The sequence below is a fragment of the Patella vulgata genome, chromosome 5 (assembly GCF_932274485.2).
Source record: "Patella vulgata chromosome 5, xgPatVulg1.2, whole genome shotgun sequence".
Classification (NCBI taxonomy): Eukaryota; Metazoa; Mollusca; class Gastropoda; family Patellidae; genus Patella; species Patella vulgata.
In genome coordinates this window covers 40,944,588-40,957,234 of record NC_065883.2, presented here as the reverse complement: position 1 = coordinate 40,957,234, position 12,647 = coordinate 40,944,588, and the positions used below count along the sequence as shown (strand labels likewise).

The following is a 12,647-nucleotide window of genomic DNA, read 5'->3' as shown; positions in this document are numbered from 1 at the left end:
CTTTTATTTTTTGACTCACGCCATAGTCCAACGATAGGACTCTGAGTGAAAAAAGTTGAAGAAAAAAATTATTTTTCATTTTCGAGAAAATGGCGTCTCAAATGCTCCAAAACGGAAAATACTAGATTTTCGGCGTACCATAATTTATTTTCTATCCATCTAAATAGTATCATTCAGATGTCATATGATAGTCCATTAATGGGGCTATCCAGCGATACTTTAGTTCTTTTGGTCCGCTAACATCTGATTGAGAAATCAAGTTTTTTACAAGAGCACCATTATTCTAAACCTTTTTTCTTCATTTTTTGAATACTTTCGGTATGGAGATTATTGTCGGGATAGTTTTAATAACCGGATTGGCTTATCAAATAGCCACAGGGCTATGTAATGATATATTACATTGTCTGATCAGATAAAAATTTCCCTGGGAAATCCTATGTTCAATAGTGCCAAAAATGCAAAAATGTCAATATATCACAAATTAAATTTAAATATTTCAATACATATTATACATCATTAGAATCGTTATTAGGTCAGCTATCTGAATCTGTAACTTTTTTTGTAAAAATTTGTTTAAATAATAAAGTAATAGAGCATTTTCCAAAATTTCACGATTTTTCAACTTTTTTCGATTTTCAGTACATTATTTTACCTATTCCAGACATTTCAATGTCTTATTGGATGGATTCATGCACAAGACTACCGGAGGGACTCTGGATAGGTAAAGTTTAAGAAAAATCCTTGGAGCAGTTTTCGAGATACAGGCGTCCAAAAACGCTCCAAATCAGAAAATACTTGATTTCCAGCATGTCATATGATAGTCAAATCCCCGGGCTACCCACCGATACCTTAATTTCTCTAATCCGTTGATATCGGGTGGAGAAATCACGTTTTTCCCAAAAGCCCCCATTTTTTGCTTTTTCTTCAAAATATTGGACAATTTTTTTTCGACCACTTCCGGTTTAAGGATCCTTGTCGAATTAGCTTTATCAGTTGGATTTGGACAATAACGTCATGTTCCAGAAGTTTCAGAATCGTCGATTCAGCCGTAAAACGAAACTCGGGCTCACAAAATGGGCAGAAAATTCGAAAAAAATCGAAAAATAAAGGGTGATAACTCTGAATGAAAGTTATATTACTGGAATCGGATTTCTTTCAAGTATCCAAAAATGTAGGTCAAATTTGAAAACTTTGAAAAATAACAAAAATTGTCTCTCAAACAACATTTTCCATTTTTCGAATGCTAGAAGTCAGCGACGAAGTTTCGAAATTTTCAACAGCTATCATCCGAGAAAAGACCCAGGGTTTCTGAAAATGTCATTTGTATGAAAATAGGTACAGAATTGACGAAGTTATGGCCGTTTTTTAATTTTTATGCACCGCACGAAATTCGGCCACTTCCGGTCTGCGCAGAAGTTTCGAAAATACTTTATCAAGTAGCCACCACTCAGTTTCCAGAGAGAAAATTGAACCCCAGATCGATATCTGTTTTCGATCATGGAGAAATAGGCTCCCGCGGTAAATAATAATAATAATAACTAGAACTGCGATGCAGTAATGACGGGTTTCACCGGTGCCACGTTACCCTAAACATGTCACTTCCGGTACCAATGAAACCATTAAACAGGTTTCCACATAAGCATTGCACACATCAAATAAAATGGACGCCGAATCAACCAAATCCAGCAATATCAATTCATTTTATACATTTGTTACATGTAAGTGTACAGTACTTCCGGTGATAATGAAAATGTTCAATTAGTTTTATGAAATCAGAAATGGCATAAGGCATCACATGGTGAAAATTTTATGTAAATCGAATAATAATTGCCACTTTTATAGACCAAAAACTTTGAAAAGTGACTTGTAGAAAATCGTCTATTTCTCTGCAACCGTACAAGTTAGAAACCATTTTCTGGTATCTGTATGATAGTATGGGATCAATCTATTTGCTGATTGGTATCAAATATCATAATTTTAAAAACATTACAAATCAGACTCATCTGAATAAAATATCTGTTTTGAAGACTAAAAATACAGTTTTTGCCAAAATGACGTTACTTCCGGTGATAATGAAAATCTTAAATTACTTGTATGAAATCGAAAATGGCATTAGGTATCACACAGTGAAAATTTCATGAAAATTTAATAATAATTGACACTTTTATGGACAAAAAATCTTGAAAAGTGACCTGTTGAAAATTGCCTATTTCTCCGCAACTGAACAAGTTAGAAACCATTTTGTGATATCTATATGATCGTATGGGTTGATTCTTTTAGTTGATTAAAATCAAATATCAAAATCTTAAACAAACAACAAATACGACTCATTTGAATAAATTATTTGTTTCGAAGGCTATAAATACAGTTTTTGTCCAAATTTCGTCATTTCCGGTGACCTAACTGTCAAAATTGTAGTTTTTGGTAAAATTACGCCACTTCCGGTGCCGACAGATAACTCTATCGGTAACAAAAAAAATGGCAATTGAGACAACGGAGCATATGAACTTTGTTTTATACAAATCGAACAATAAATAATTAATCTTGGACTGAAAAACTGAATTAGCCAATAGCGGCCAAGCAAAATAACTGAGACAAAGAAAATCAGATTTTTGCTCAAGTCAGATGACTCGTCAATTTTGTGTAAAACACAACTAAAAAATATTCATAAATAAAAAAGTTTTTTGTAAAAATTTAAATTTTCTAAATTTGGCGCCCAATATCTGCGAAGATTTGCCGAAAATCAAAAAATCAAAAGTAGCGTAGCTATGTGCCCTGTCTCCGGCTATGCCAAAATGTATCGAAAGTTAAAATTCAATGATTATTGTTAAAATTACTGCAATATTTCTAAAAACGATAGCTTCGGTGATTTCGGACATTTCGCATTGTCGCAGAACGTTCAAAATAGCTTTGTCCTCTAAGTCACACCCACTTTCCCAGAAAAACCGAAGAAATCGTAACGATCCGACAAGCAGTTGCTGAGATCTACTCAAAACAAAAGAAGAAGAATAATAATAAGAATACGCAGTGTGAAACTAGACCTGCAAGCAGCACTGAACCGGCTTTCAGTAATCAGACAGGAAGTGTGTCATACAATAGCCCATTTATCAAGTTACCAAACAATACTTTAGATGTTTGGATCCGGTCACACCCGACGGTGAAATCCTGATTGTTGCAAGAGCACCGATTTTTTTACTGTCTTTTTTTTTTTTTTTTTAAAATATCGAATATTTTTTTGACTACTTCCTGTTTACGGATCATTATCGGGATAGATTTAACAAGTTGTATGGGAACTTAACGTCCTGTACCAGAAGTTTCAGAAAGATCCATTGGACAGTTTTACCTCCCTTATACCATTAGAAGCAGATTTACAGATATAACGATTTTTCGACTTTTTCAAAGATTGTGGCCCTTTTGGACCATTTATACTATATTGAGGCTTTTAAATTGGGATTCACACCATAGACCACCGTAAGGACTCTAAGTAACAGAAGTTTAAGAAAGGAAATAAGAGAAGTTTTCGAGATAAAAGCGACTGAATAGGTTCCAAAAAGGAAAATAATAGATTTTCACCGTTTCATTTTATATTGCGTAACCCGCGAATTTTTACCATTTAGATGCCATACGATTGTCCATTGTTCGGGCTCTCCAATGAAACTTAATTTGTTTTGATTCGGTGAAATCTTACATAGTAATAACTTTTTTTCGCAAGATCACCATTTTTTTTACTTTTTATGGTGTTTTTTTCCTCAATATATCGTATATTTTTTCGACTACTTCCGGTTTTTGGATCATTGTCGGGATAGTTTTAACAAGTTGTTTGGTTACCTAAGCTTCTGTACAAAAAGTTTCAGAAAATTCCATTCAGCTGTTTTCCAAAGAAAGAAAAATAGAAGAGCATTTTCAGTAATTTAAGGATTTTTCAACTTTTTTCAAAGATTGAGGCTCTTTTTGGACCACTTATATTATTTCAATGCTTTTATTTTTGGACTCACGCCATAGTCCACCCATAGGACTCTGAGTAAAAGAAGTTTAAGAAAAATCGTAGTTTTCGTTTTCGAGAAAATGGCGTCTCGAAATGCTCCAAAACGGAAAATACTAGATTTTCGGCGTACCATAATTTATTTTCTAGCCATCTAAATCGTATCATTCAGATGTCATATAATAGTCCATTAATGGGGCTATCCAGCGATACTTTAGTTCTTTTGATCCGCTAACATCTGATGGAGAAATCAAGTTTTTCGCAAGAGCGCTATTTTTTTAAATCTTTTTTCTTCATTTTTTGAATACTTCCGATATGGAGATTATTGTCCGGATAGTTTTAATAACCGGATTGGCTTATGAAATAGGCACAGGGCTATGTAATGAAATATTACATTGTCTGATCAGATAAAATGCCCTTGGGAAATTCTATGTTAAAAAGTGTCAAAAATGTCAAAATATCGAAAATTAAATTTCAATAACTCAATACATATTATACATGGTTATAATTGTAATTAGGACAGCTATCTGAATGTATAAATTTTTTTTGAAAATCAGTTAAAATAAAGAAATAATAGAGTATTTTCTAAAATTTGACGATTTTTCAACTTTTTTCGATTTTCAGTACGTTATTTTACCTATTCCAGAAATTTCAATGTCTTATTGGATGGATTCATGCACAAGACTACAGGAGGGACTCTTGATAGGGAAAGTTTAAAAAAAATCCTTGGAGTAGTTTTTGAGATATAGGCGTCCGAAAACGCTCCAAATCAGAAAATACTTGATTTTCAGCATGTCATATTTTGCTGCCCTCTCATAGGATTCGTGTGAAATTGGTATCATACGATAGTCAAATCCCTGGGCTACCCACCGATACCTTAATTTCTTTAATCCGTTGATATCGGGTGGAGAAATCACGTTTTTCCCAAAAGCACCCATTTTTTGCGTTTTCTTCAAAATATCAGACAATATATGTTTACGGATCATTATCGGGATAGATTTAACAAGTGCTACGGGAACTTAACTTCCTGTACCAGAAGTTTCAGAAAGATCCATTGGACAGTTTTACCTCCCTTATACCACTAGAAGCAGATTTACAGATATAACGATTTTTCGACTTTTTTCAAAGATTGTGGCCCTTTTGGACCATTTATACTATATTGGGGCTTTTAAATTTGGATCACATCCCAGATTAGCGTTAGGACTCTAAGTAACAGAAGTTTAAGAAAGGAAATAAGAGTAATTTTCGAGATAAAAGCGTCTGAATTGGCTCCAAAGAGGAAAATACTAGATTTTCAGCATCTCATGATATATTACCTAACCAGCGATTTTTTACCATTGAGATGTCATAAGATCGTCCATTGTTCGGGCTATCTAATGACACTTTAGTTGTTTTTAAATCTTACGTAGTAATCACTTTTTTCGCAAGATCACCTTTTTTTTTTTTTTTTCAAAATATAGGATATTTTTTCGACTACTCCCGGTTTTTGGATCATTGTCGGGATAGTTTTAACATGTTGTTTGGATAGTTAACTTTCTGTACCAGAAGTTTCAGAAACACCCATTGAGCTGTTTTCAAAACAAAGAATAATAGAAGAGCATTTTCAATAATTTGAGGATTTTTCAACTTTTTTCCAAGATTGAGACTCTTTTTGGACAACTTATGTTATTTCAATGCTTTTATTTTTGGACTCACGCCATAGTCCACCCATAGGAGTAAAAAAAAATTAAGAAAAAACGTAGTTGTTGTGTTTGAGAAAAAGACCTCTCAAAATGCTCCAAAACGGAAAATACTAGATTTTCGGCGTAACATAATTTATTTTCTAGCCATCTAAATCGTATCATTCAGATGTCATATGATAGTCCATTAATGGGGCTATTCAGCGACACTTTAGTTCTTTTGGTCCGCTAACATCTGATGGAGAAATCAAGTTTTTCACAAGAGCGCTATTTTTTAAACCTTTTTTTTTTCATTTTTTGCATACTTCCGGTATGGAGATTATTGTCGGGATAGTTTTAATAACCAATTTGGGCAATTAGATAGCCACAGTGCTCTGTAATGATATATTACATTATCTGATCAGATAAAATGGCCCTGATCGTTGTTGAAATTGCTTTATGCAGCGGTCTGACTATATAGCTTTATGTTCCAGGACTTTCAGAAATATCGATTTATCCTTTCCAAAAAATATAAGGGTTGGGAAATGGGCAGAAAATTCGAAACAAAAATCGAAAAATAAAGGGCGATAACTCAGAATGAAACTTATATTTCTGGAATCGGATGGTCTTCAGGTATCCAAAAATTAGGTCAAATTTGAAAATTTTGAAAAATAACAAAAATTGTCTTTTCAACAAAATTTTTCATATTTTCGAATGCTAGAGGTTAGCGACAAAGTCTGAAAGCCTAACTAGACCTGCATGGCAGTACTGAATCGGCTTTCAGGTAACAGACCCGAAGAAAGCATACAAAAGTCCATTCACTGAGCTATCGAACGATACTTTAGCTTTTGATCTTATAATTTCCAACGAAGAAATCGCGTTTTTGGCATCAATCTATATTTTTACGCATTTTTCAAAATATCGGATATCGTATCAACTATTTCCGGTTTACGTATCAATTTCGGGATAGTTTTAAAACGTAGAGTTGGCCTTTAACTTCCTGTACCAGAAGATTCAGAAACATCCATTGAGCAATTTTGAATAAAAAGAAAAATAGAAGAGCATTCTCAGTAATTTAACGATTTTTCAATTTTTTTCAAAGTTTGAGGCTCTTTTTGGACCATTTATATCATTTCAAGTCTTTTACATTTGGATGCACACCCTAGACCACAACTCACTAACCTCTAGATCCAATAGTCAATCCCCATATCAGTCGAGAAATTATCAGATTTTCCAGCTTGGTTCTTCCCTTGTGAAAAGTGTAAGGATGATGGATGGCCTGACAAAGGACAACTTAGTCAGAGGGGATGAGAAACCTAGGTCCTATGTATGCATTTGCTTGTCCAGGCAAAAATCCTTCATACCACAATTTTCTAAATTGATTATCTATTTCTGGTAATGTGCACCACTTTGATTCCATTTTCTACCTAAGCAGCTGTGGGGGTGCCAGTCACATATTTTAAGGAGGGGTGGGGGTGGGGTGACCAAATGGTTAACGCGTCCGTATTCCATCATGAGGTCTATCATTGAATCGATTGGTGTGGATGTGTCATAGATTATACATGACAAGGACTAGTGCCTGTCCAATCTCCTGGGTTTCCTCCCACAGCGAAAGTTTCTGTCACGAAGTCAAAGTGCTGTGGAATCCAGAACCCTGCTGTACGTGACCAGGGCATAGGGTCATCTGGCTTCCCTCCACTGGTAAAGACCCCACTGCAAAAGCATATTATTGAAATGAAGTTTAACCGTAAGTTTTGCCCAAAATGACCTATTTTGTGTCAATAGATGTTAAACCACATTTCTTCATCAGCCAAGTCGGTATAAGAAATATATTTTCACGATTAGCTATTATACACGTGAAATAACAATGGTCTGTCATTGCATCAAGTCCCGTAGTCTCCAACACCCACAACCCCCTAATCTTCAACGTACAGGAGGGGTTTTAGACGGTTGTCAATATTTCACGAAAAGTTCCCTTGCCCATGCCTAACCGGGAGTTGTTTTTTTTAGATGGTTGATTATCCAATATATTTGGAGGCAGACCACTATTAATTTCTCCAATGTTGAATCACTGGTGTTCTACATGCAGTAGCCCATTCCCTAAATTTCGCCGAGAACTTCCCTTTACAGCACAGCTAGTATGACAGTATGGGATCATCAGAGTACTGAATTTGTATAAGGGTTGACCACCAAAATTTAAATTCACTGATATTCATAGCAGACTGGGGACAAAATATCATGACCGTGTTAGTGCAAAAATAAAACAACGCTTCTCGACTTGGTGTATTATTACCCCATAAAAGTCTCAAACCAGGCAGAAAATAGAAATTCAATACCTCTTAATCGATTCTACACCCAAATGTCAATACAGATAGGCAATCAAAACGGACACCAAATCAGGCAGAACATAGATATTCAATACCTCTTCATCAATTCTACACCAAAATGTCAATACAGATAGGCAAACAATATGCCATAAAAGGAGGGAGAAAAATCTACCTAACTGTCAAAATTGTAGTTTTTGGTAAAATTAAGCCACTACTGGTGCCGACAGATATCTCTATCGGTAACCAAAAAAATGACAATTGAGACAACGGAGTATATGAACTTTGTTTTATACAAATCGAGCAATAAATAATTAATCTAGGACTGATAAACTGAATTAGCCAATGGCGGCCAAGGAAAATTACTGAGACAAAAAATATTCACATTTTTGCCCAAGTCAGATGACTCGTTAATTTTTTGTAAAACACGACTAAAAAATATTCATAAATAAAAAAGTTTTTTGTAAAAATTTAAACTTTCAAATTTCGAACGACAAAAGCCATAGATGAATGTTCGAAATTGAAAAATGTGAGATAGCCATTGTCTCGGAAAAGATTCAGGGTTTCCAAAAATGTGAAATGTTTTAAAATAGGTAAAGAATTGGCAAAACCACGGTCGCTTTTTGATTTATTGCTACCGTTCAAAATTCGGCCACTTCCGGTCTGCGCAGAAGTTTCAAAAATACTTTATCAAGTAACCACCACATGGTTTTCCGATAGAAAATTGAACCCCAGATCGATATCTGTTTTCAATCATGGAGAAATAGGCTCCTGCGGTAAATAATAATAATAATAATAACTAGATCTGCTACTGTCCCATGCAGATATGAAAGCTTTCATATTCATCGTCACGTGACATGGATTATATCAAGTATCTTAAAAGAAAAAAGAACAACAAAAAATAATTATCAAAATCAGTGAAAAAGTCACGAAGTTACAAGTCTAAATATAGTGAGAAACATTGCACCCAAGCAACAAAATAATCTGGAAACTAAAGGGAAATAACTGAGACTTGGATTGCTGTAATCGGTTGACCAAAATGAGAATTCTGTTCTGAACGTTTTTAGGCATTCCTTCAAGGATTCAGAAAATATAACTCCCATGTCAGTAAGTATAATATCGCAATTTTTCTCCTTTTAATATATACTATTCAAAAAAAGTAGGGGATATTTGATTTTGGGGGCATAATACTAAAATATGCAAATGACTACGAAAAAAGTCACTATAGAACCTAACAGAAGAAACATTTCCAGTTACATGTGACGCCCAAACGCACCAATAGCTACCGCATGGAATGCAGGTGATGCTTGGGATCATCATGGGGGTCCAACCCAAGATTTGCACGACTCTGACTTTGAATGTTACAGTCATTGTGGCATTGAATTCCAGGGTGGAAACATCAGTTTAATTGTTTTAGTGACCAGAAAACAAATTTTGATATGTGTCGGCTTACCCAAAATGAAAGGTTACGTGCCCTTGGCATGCTACAGATCGGCACAACACAGGCGGTTGTGGCGCGGACGATGAATGTTTCTCAGTCTGTCATAAGCAGGCTATGGTCCAGATACCGTGATACACAATCTGTACAGGACAGACCACGCTCAGGTCGACCAAGGGCGACAACTCAAGCCCAGGATCGATTTATCCGTACCTTGGCCTTGAGAAATCGTGTCATCACAGCAAATCAGATCAGCGCTCGTCTTCAAACAGACACTGGTGTGAGAGTGAGTGGCCAGACGATTCGGAATCGACTGCATAGGGGTCACCTTCGCGCCCGACGTCCTCGCGTGATCCCTTGTTTGAGAGATCATCACATTCAGGCAAGACGTCGTTGGTGTAGGGATCGTCAACACTGGGATAATCGACGCTGGAGCAATGTGATGTTTTCAGATGAGTCAAGGTTCACTGTTGATTTTTTGGACAGACGTAGGAGGGTGTGGCGTCGTCGAAACGAGCGCTTCCAAGACGTTAACGTCATCAGACATGATCGATTTGGGGGTGGTTCTGTTATGGTGTGGGGAGGCATCACTGTTGCTGGAAGAACGGCTTTACATGTTGTTGCAGGGCGTGTTAGAGGCCAGTACTACCGGGACAACATCTTGGCAGTCCATGTTGTGCCGTTCGCACGACGTCATGGCCGCCGTTTCATCTTCCAGGATGACAACGCAAGATGTCACAGGGCCAGGATCGTTACAGGTTACCTCCAACAACAGAACATCACCACATTACCTTGGCCAGCACTGAGTCCCGACCTCTCCCCCATCGAGCATGTCTGGGACATGCTTGGACAGAGGTTACGTCAACGTCAACAACGTCCTGCCAATGTCCAAGAACTTGCTGCTGCGTTGCAACAGGAATGGGACAATCTGGACCAAAATGACCTTAGACGTCTCATTAGGAGTATGCCACGTCGGATCAATGCTTGTTTGGCAAACAGAGGAGGATTTACCCGTTACTGACTTGGTTGTGATGCTGTGGTAACTTTGCTGTTTGACCCCGGGTATCATTTTACCCTTATAATGGTCAGTCTGTGCCTTACTTAGTCTAACGATCATTTGGAATAAATCGATGAATGTGAACTTCATTTCATTTTGTCATTTGTTTTTTCGTCAGTTTCATTAGGTGACTTTAATAACACTTAAAAATCAAATATCCCCTACTTTTTTTGAATAGTATATGATAAATATTATCGCGGCGCAGCCAACCGCTGGAAATTCCAGAGATTTTGACCACCGGAAGGATGCCTCATCAGTCAAAAAAAAGTCAAAATAGGCCATTTAGGTTTTTAGTGTTGCGGTCATTTAAAAAAATTGTCTTGTAATGATAATGTGTATAGTACTAACACCTATCACATACGGAAGAGGCGATAAGATCAATTTACATTTGCAATGTCAAAATTAATTAAAACAAAATTTAAATTCCGAAAATCGTTTTCTTTGCTAAAACTTTTTTTTTTTAAATCGGATCAAAATGGGAGTAAAGCACAGAGTCCGGGGTAGTGGGCGTACTGTGTCCAAATTTCATGGTTTTCGGACAATCGGTGCCGGTGTCGTAGCGACATTCCAATTGTATCCCCTGACAGAATCCGTAAATTGACGAACGGCAGGAACCGTGTCAAGTACAAACGACATGAACGAATGCATGTATCGCCTTGAAATTTTCAGGGCACCTAGGTACCAACGTGAAAAGTTCCTAATCGGAATTTGGTAGTCATGGTACCTTTGGTTCCAGCGTTGCGCAGGCGCGAAGTCAAATGAAGTTGTGGTGGATTTTGGGTGAATTTCGGAGTGGTTTGGTGGAGTCGGGTGGATCCGCGAGGTCAGGTTGACCTAAGATGGCGGTCATAATACATGAACAAGCGTTCATGAATTTTTGCGACCGGGTTTGATTTTCAATGCACAGGCATCGTTCCGGTGGTCCGATTGCCTTCAAACTTGCACAGAATGTACCTTGAATTTCTAGCTATCACATATTAAAAAAAGAAGAGAGTGGAATTTCGAGAACGTTGAAAATAAATTCGAAACCCACCCCCACCCATCAATTTTTTTTTTGCTTAAAACATTTCCGTATTTTATCGATTTTTTATTGTTCTTGATATCTGAGCATTTTCTCCTTTTAATTTGTGATAAATATCATCGCGGCACAGCCAACCGCTAGAAATTCCAGAGATTTGGACCACCGGAAGGATTCCTCAGCAGTCAAAAAAGGTCAAAATAGGCGATTTCGGATTTTAGTGTCGCAAACATCGTTGCGGTCATTTTAAAAAAATTGTCTTTTAAGGATAATGTGTATAGTACTAATACCTATCACATACGGAAGAGGAGATAAAATCCCTTTGCATTTGCAATTTCAAAATTAATTAAAACTAATATTAAATTCCGAAAATCTTTTTTTGTTGCTAAAACTCCTTTTTTTAATCGAATCAAAATGGGAGTAAAGTACAGAATCCAGTGTGGTAATAGGCGTATTGTGTCCAAATTTCATGGTTCTCGGACAATCCGTTCCGGTGTCGGGCGAAATTCCCCCCTTTTCCCCCTACGGAAGCCATATCTGGACTTAGAAAAAATGAGAACGGCACATGACCTGGATCCGTGCCAAGAACAAATGACTTGAAGGAATGCAGGTATCGCCTTGAAATTCTCAGGGCACCTAGGTACCAACGTGAAAAGTTCCTAGCCGGAATTCGGTAGTCATAGTTATTATTGTTAAGAATAATAATCTTAACAAAAACAATAGTGTTTCACACAAGCTATGCAGTGTGAAACCCTAATAATAATAAGAATAATAACCATAACAAAAACAATAGTGTTTCACACAAGCTACGCAGTGTGAAACCCTAATAATAATAAGAAGAATAATAATAACAAAAACAATAGTGTTTCACACAAGCTACGCAGTGTGAAACCCTAATATGAAGAACTAGACCTGCAAGCAGCACTGAACCGGCTTTCAGGAATCAGACAGGAAGTGTGTCATACAATAGCCCATTGAACTTGCTACCAAACGTACTTTAGTTGCTTTGATTCAAATATTTTTTCGGCTACTTCCGGTTTACGGATCATTATCGGAATAAATTTAACAAGTGGTATGGGAACTTAACTTCCTGTACCATAAGTTTCAGAAAGATCTGTTGGACAGTTTTTAAAAGAAAGGAAAATTCAAAGATATTTAACGATAATAAGC

The 12,647-nt window shown here is 36.5% G+C and overlaps 1 protein-coding gene across 3 annotated transcripts in view; it reads right to left on the bottom strand.

The window, feature by feature from the left end:
- Positions 1-12,647, bottom strand: part of LOC126820661 (probable tubulin polyglutamylase ttll-15) — a 189,616-nt gene that overhangs the window by 159,597 nt on the left and 17,372 nt on the right. The gene's annotated exons all lie outside the window — the stretch shown is intronic.